Raw genomic sequence first — 7,244 nt, forward strand, 5'->3', positions numbered from 1 at the left:
CAAAAATACAGGCTTCTGATTGGCTTAATTGAGTCATCGTTATTGCGAAAATTCAGCCGAATTCTGCTCTAATGTCAGCAAGGATATGAATTTTCCGCAGCTAGACGACCAAGTTAACAATCAGAAAACTACATTCGGCATGATAGACATAGAATTGATAGAAAATCAATAAAATGAACAGAACGATATTTTGTTTGACCATTGGAGGGGGAGGGACTTATACTTATTTTAGGTTCGAGTCAAATTTCTTGTTATCTATAATGAGGTGAAAAATTTAAGTATCTCCATAAAGTTTATTTCTTCATCACTGAAGTAGAGAAGCAGAGGGGGTCCCCAAAGAAGTTTTTGTCCTGGGACCAAATACGCTAAGTCTAGCCCTGAAATTATGTCATAATTTTAAAAAAAATATTGCAAAAAATAAAATTTTAATTTTTTAACTAGAAACAAAATGAAGACAAGTTTTGGTTTTATTAAAAAAGTTTATTTTTAATATTGCAATATTGAACCTTATGCAAAAACATAATTTATCAGTATTCAAAGCATATTTATTCATATTTAAAGGATAAGGTATTCACTTTTTTTTGTTCAATGAATGGACAATTGCAGTCAATTTTTTTTATGTTCTTAATGAATTCAGAATGATGGAAAAGTCCTGAAAAACATCTTTTTACCTCCCAAAAAATGCTACTTTTTTAATTAAGAGCAATTAAAAATCGTGTACTTTCGTTTTCAGTTTAAAAAGGAAGTCACGTGACTTTTAAGAAAGTGACGCCATTCGAGCCTGACTCGCGTTTGTTTACACTTTTTCTCCTTGGTGATTTAACGCTTGTTTACGTGCCTAGTTGAACGTCGTTTGTTTTTTTAAAAATATATTTTAAAATCGAAGTGTATTGCTGTTTGATGTCTTCATCAAGTAAATATAAGTACTGTATAGTGCCTATGTGCACTAACACAACTTCCACAGCTCCTGAAAAGATATTTTTTGATGTGCCAAGAAAAGCTGAGATAAGGAAAAGATGGTGCCATCTAATGAAGCGTGATGAGAATAAAAATCCTGAATTTTCTGAAAAATGCCCATAGCCTATAGCATTATCCCCATATGTTTGTCTTGCTGATCTGAAGTTAAAATATATATATATATATATGTGTGTGTGTGAAAAAGATGATTTAAAAACTGAAAAACAGAATCTTATTAGACTAAACAACCAATTGAGACAGACCTGGCCTCCCCAAGGCCATAGTGTCGATAAAGAAGAAGTTTTTTATAGCTTTCCTATGTCCATGTAATATTAGTTTGTGTTAATCGCTATTTCATATCTTTCTTTTCCGTAAAAATTCCAAAAGTTTCTGGAAACCTTAAATTATGAAATAGTTATTTAATATAAAATTTAGTATACATTAATTTTTTCTTTTTTTTACAGAATAGGGATAAAAACTATTATATTTTTTTAAATCCTTCAATATGCACACTATCTGCATAACTAGACGCTTTAAAATATAATGTAATAAAAATCTTTTTGATTTTTAATACATCATTCATAAAATGTACCAGTATCTTTCAAAATGGTTCATGTTATTATTTACACCTTGGATTTAATATTATGAAGCAAAACTTATTTTTAAATTTAATAAAAAAATTCGATAAAAAAACATTAGCAGGTGTAGTTAAAGTAAAATATATTAAAATTGAAGATGTGTATTTATGTTTGACAGTAGAAAGGGTAAAAATATTCTATAACTAGCTTGCCTCTGACTATTTCTTTAATTTTTTTTATAAATTAGAATCTAATTTTCTTTAATTTTATTTTATTAAATATTAATTTTTGATAAAACAATATTTTTTAATAAAAATAATAGCTTATTTATTTTTATAAAATCGTTTATAAATTATTTTTAATAAAATTGACTTCAATTAATTTTTAACTAAAATAATTTTAATAAAATTGATTGTAATTATTACAAAGTTGTTTATAATTGGTCTTTAATAAAATAATAACTTTAATTCAAATTAATTTTTAATAAAATAATACATTTTATTAAAATTAATTTTTAATAAAATAATTTTAATAAAAGAGTAAGTATAACGTTTATAATAATAATTTTGTGAGTAAGTATAATTATTTGTTTTTGTGAGTAATAATAATTTAGTGTGTAAGAATAGCGTTTAGTTTTATACTTTTATGAAAGTGGAAAGATGTTTTTAGTATACTTAAATCCTTGCTATATTTTAACGTGTACCTATATGTGTTATAACAAATCGCCGTTCCATTTTCACACACAAAATTATTTACAGCCAGGGGCGGCGGTAGAATAAAATATAGGGGGGTGCAACCCTCTAACAAACTACCATCCCCACAAAAAAAAAGATTATAACTATTCTGTATGATTGCAATTCTTGTTTGATTAATCAATTTTTTACATAAAATTTTATAACTAAATTGCTTTTCTATTTATTTTTAATTGCTTAAAGAAAATCCAGGGTAGTGCAAGTGCACCTCCTTGCCGACGGCCTTATTTACAGCTACAGTTTATAAATAAACAAATTTATACCTTTGAGCCTTTATGCCTTTGATTTCAGGCGAAATGAAATCTTGGTTCGTTCGAAAAAAATCCATAATCATCTCTTCAGTAACTTGCGGCAAATTGTCCGTTTGAGCTTTTTGAAACCCCTCTTCCATTTTGATTCTATATATGCAATAGATTTCAAAATATTTGCTGCTAAATACGCATTTAAATACACGCGGGAAAATTTGGAAAAAACAAGTTAAAGAAGAGCTAGTTAAAACCGCAAGAAAGAAAATACATAATAACAACGGGAAGGTCGTGAGGAGTAAGGCTCTAATGACGTCACACCAATCAGCGGTCGTTTTCGAGTGAGGGCGTTTTCGCTCAAATTAAAATATTAATAATTAAATAAATATTTATTTGTCAGAGTTAAAAATTATATTTTCGTAATCAGGAAATCAATCTTAAGAAGTAATGACTATAATTTGGAAAATTTAAGAGATGCTGCAATTGTCCATTGTGGAGCTTCAAAAATTATAAATGTTTTTCTATTATATCATATTATTTTCCTTTAATAAAAGCAAATTGTATAAAAACGTATCAAATATTTATTAATATATGTAATTATTATGTGTACAATGGTTACACATATAGAATTTTTACCTTTTACCAATGTTCAAGGTTGTGGACACTTTATGACAGTAAAACCCAGGTGTCCTGTCCAAAACCTCAACCCTGATTACATTAATTTAAAATATCAGTGGAAAGCCAAAACATCTAGTCCAATTACTCAATTATTCACTGCTTCTTTTTTGCAGCTAGACTAGAAAGAATATTTTCTGATTTTAGATTAGAAGATCAGTTCAAACTGTTAAATTCTTTAGGGACTAAAATGCACAAAAAGTTTGTTACGATTAGATATTTCAATAAAAAGAGACTTTCTGATTTTTAGATTAATGAAATATTCATGACACTTGAGATTAAGTTTATATTTTATATTATGACCAATACAAAAATTTATTTTATATTTCTGAATCTTATTTTTGTTGGCTAATATTTTAGTTGGTAAAAGTTTTGTTATTTACAAAAGAAAGATTAAACATATAATCATTTAGTAATAAAATGTGAATGCATATTGTAGTTATTGGTTCATGCAATAATTTGTACATAATTTTTAATTTTAATGAACTTTATATACATTCATTGAAATCTTAAATTATTTACATTATGACAAATACAAAACATAAACATATAATATATATTATAATATTAAACATATTAAACAAAATCTGAATGCATAGTGTAGATATTGGTTGTTTTTGATGTGATCATGGTACATAATTTTAATGAACATTTCTGCATGTTCATTGAAATCTTAAATTATCTTTTTCATACATTTTAAAAGAAAAATTTATATTTAAAATAAAAATTGATAATCTTTCGTACATTGTAAGGCACATAAAGAATTCATACACTGAAAAATACAAATGAGCATACCATGCGCAACAAAAAGACATGTGCATTTAATTTCACTAAAGTATATAGGTGATTTTCTCATAACGTTAACTTTTGCCTAGGCTAATTACGAAAAATTCACCACATAACTAACTTCATGTTGATCATTTTTACATTAATGCATTTAAGTGACCAGCAATGAAAAAACTTTAAAAATAAGAATTCAGTAACAGTTTTTAATTGTAATTTATTGGAAAAATATACTTACTGTCCCTTTACTTAGATGTTTTAAAACGAACAAATAAATTTTTTTTCCGTCTATTTATCGATAATTAATAAATAAATGAACATTTTAAATAGTATTTAGTTGAAAGTTTAACAGGGTTCCCATGCAATTTCAGAAAAAAAGATTTCGCGACTTTTCCAGGTATATCAGGTAAATTTCAATGTAAATCCATACGATATTTTATCTATACCATCCAGTTTTTCATCAGATGACTTTGAATTTTTAATTTGTTATATCAAATATTAGATTTTGGAAGCAAAAACATATAATAGAATGAGATTGGAAATCTGGAAAAGTTTCACTAAAAAGAAGAATTTTATAAATAATAATAAATGCTAGAATTACTTAACTCTAATTTCAATAACTGATAACTGTTACTGACAATTCTAAGACTGGTTATTTTCCAGGTATGATATAGAAATTTTCCAGATTTAAAAAAAAAAAAAAAAAAAGCATCTTTCCCAATTATTCTTTGCTGTTTAGAGTTAACATCTCATACCACGACAATTCCAGGTTTTTCATAATCTGCGGGAGACCTGATTTAATATTCTTTTAAAAAAGAGATTACATCTAGAACTTTTAAGAAATATAGAAAATTTTTTCTTTGTAAAAACATCTTGGTATCACTTATATTTTTTAAATTGCCTTAAGTAAGACATTTTGTAAGCAAATGCACAATCATTATTGTTTTATATTTTGAAATGGGCTTTTGTATACTAGGATAGTAATTACAACGAAGGACAGTAATTACAATTAACTAGAAAACAAATTGTTATCATTTTAATTTCAAGATATATTTTCTTAAGTACACCATTTGTCCTATGATAACTAAAAAAACATAATGCAGTTCATTTTACATTTTAAAATATAATTTGTATATTTCATCTAAATTGCTTTATGGTTTAGAAATAGGCAGAAATCAGTCTTGATGACAAGTAGAACAATTTAACCAGGAATTGATACCATACACCCTCAATTCTTTCACAGGCTGACTAAAGTGGACATCTACCTGGATAAACACCACTGCCAGAAATGCTTGACTTTGGTAATTTACTGAGCGCCCTGCCTTAGAATCAGACCACTGAGGGTTACTATAGGAATAAATGAAAAGTGAAGATACTATTTATGAAAATCGGAGTTAACTTGCTACATCTGTAGACCAAGTAAAAAAATTGAAACAAAATTAATAGCAATCTGAAAAAATACAGCAGTGAAAAAGAGGATATATTTCTTCAAAGTGACAATTTAATATTTAAATTTACTAAGAGTTGAGGATAAATATCTTTAGCTGTACCTAACTAAAATATAAGAAGGTAGTTTCACATTACAAACATATCATGTTAATCCTACAAATTAGAGAATAAAAATGCTATGAAATTTAAATTTCGCTATATCAATACAAGATTAGCTTGTCCGTAACTTTTAGCCGAAATGATTATTCAAAAAAATTACGCTTTCATTCAGCATTTTTACGCGGTTCAATTTTAAATTATTTTTATCATTTAAATAATAACTGAAACTGACGCATCAATAACGGCGTTCATATCGAAGTTAAATAAATAAAACTGCGCTTCATTACAAAATTATCCCCACAAAAAAGATCTGCCGTCTATATGTTTTTATTATTTTATAGAAACATAGCGCAAAAATATTTATACATTTCTGTGAAATACATTCTTAGAAACAAATAAATAAAAATTATTATTACAAATGGAACGTTTCAGCAGAACTAATTTACATTAAATACAAAAACCAACTAAACATACTTTACACAAATTCAAAATTCATGATGAAATACACTGATAAATCGCCCACTAATACAGTTTGCCAGATTCAGATTCATAACTTAATAGGCAGGTAGGTACTTTACGTTGCACTAAAGCTCCTGGCTCAGCAGCCGAGACGTCTACACTAGAGAACGCTGCAAGCTCCATACCGCCTATACTTCCGGGTTACTGTTTCTGGTGTATTTTAAAGCCATTTGCCTCACAACGTGATCGTTGTGTTTTGAGATTCTAGCAAACGTGGTACTTGTATTTACAATGCTAAAGGTGCTAACAATAACGAGAGATGCTGCACAGCTTGCAACAAGAACAAACAGTAATAAACAAATAGAAAGAGGCCAAATCAGGACTGCCAAAAAAAGGGAATTATTCAAAATTTAGCAACCATGCCACCTTTTTTAACAACGTATCTCTAAATAACTAAAATAAATTTTCACTTCGAACCCACCAGAATTACTTAATAACATCAATTTTTTATGAAATACGGCAGATTTGAGCTCAGAAATTATCTAATTTACTTCAATTATTGAAAATAAAATTATTCGATTTGACCCTACTGTGTGTATCTGTGTCATATACGCATTATTAACTGTTGCTGATCATTTTATAAAATCTTTCAAAAGAGCATTTAAAGATTCTCAGGTTTATCGCACGGAAATATAGTTGCAAGTAAACAAAAACTTGCCTTTAAAGGAAAAAAACTGTATGAAATGGCTGTAAAGTCCTCTTGTTTGTTGTTTTGGGAAGTTTGGGGAGAGACGCGTACCTGTGTGATTCATCTCCGCTGTGTGTGTGTTCGTGTGGTATACACATTGTTAGCTCTTGCTGACCATTTTATAAAACCTTTCAAAAAAGCAAAGATTCCTCAGTTTCTTGCTGTGAAATATAGCTGTACGTAAGCAAAAAATTGCAATTGAAGGGAAAAAAAAAACTCTAAACAACATGAAATGACTGTAAAGTTTTGGAATTCATTTTTTATTTAAAAATAATATTAAATAAAATTTTAGCACATACTACGACTCCTGTTTTTTGGAATAAAAAATACAAATTATTTTATTTATGACAAATATGTGTTCCTAACTTGTATTTTACCAAAAGATTATCGATATGTTTATTTAAACAATGACGGTAAGAATAAATTGCTTTTATAATTGAGTGAAGTTAATTTTTATGTCGTGTTTTGTTTCAAAATAAAATAATTAAGTTATGAAATT

The 7,244-nt window shown here is 27.5% G+C and overlaps 1 protein-coding gene across 20 annotated transcripts in view; it reads right to left on the reverse strand.

Moving 5' to 3' along the window:
- The window catches only part of LOC107451625 (telomerase protein component 1), a 300,321-nt gene extending 294,165 nt beyond the window's left edge, over positions 1 to 6,156 (reverse strand). For 9 of the 20 annotated variants that reach the window (XM_021147109.4, XM_021147108.4, XM_087155402.1 and 6 more), the window contains exon 1: positions 6,013 to 6,156. The gene's annotated coding sequence lies outside the window, so the exon portion shown is untranslated. Of the gene's footprint in view, positions 1 to 223; positions 378 to 5,214; positions 5,338 to 5,954 lie in introns of all 20 variants that reach the window. The other 11 variants (XM_071187534.2, XM_087155401.1, XM_071187532.2 and 8 more) reach the window with 9 other exon arrangements.
- Positions 6,157 to 7,244: the final 1,088 nt, after the last annotated feature.

This window comes from Parasteatoda tepidariorum, chromosome 11, assembly GCF_982258835.1.
Source record: "Parasteatoda tepidariorum strain Cologne lab strain chromosome 11, Ptep-v5.0, whole genome shotgun sequence".
NCBI classification, from domain to species: Eukaryota; Metazoa; Arthropoda; class Arachnida; order Araneae; family Theridiidae; genus Parasteatoda; species Parasteatoda tepidariorum.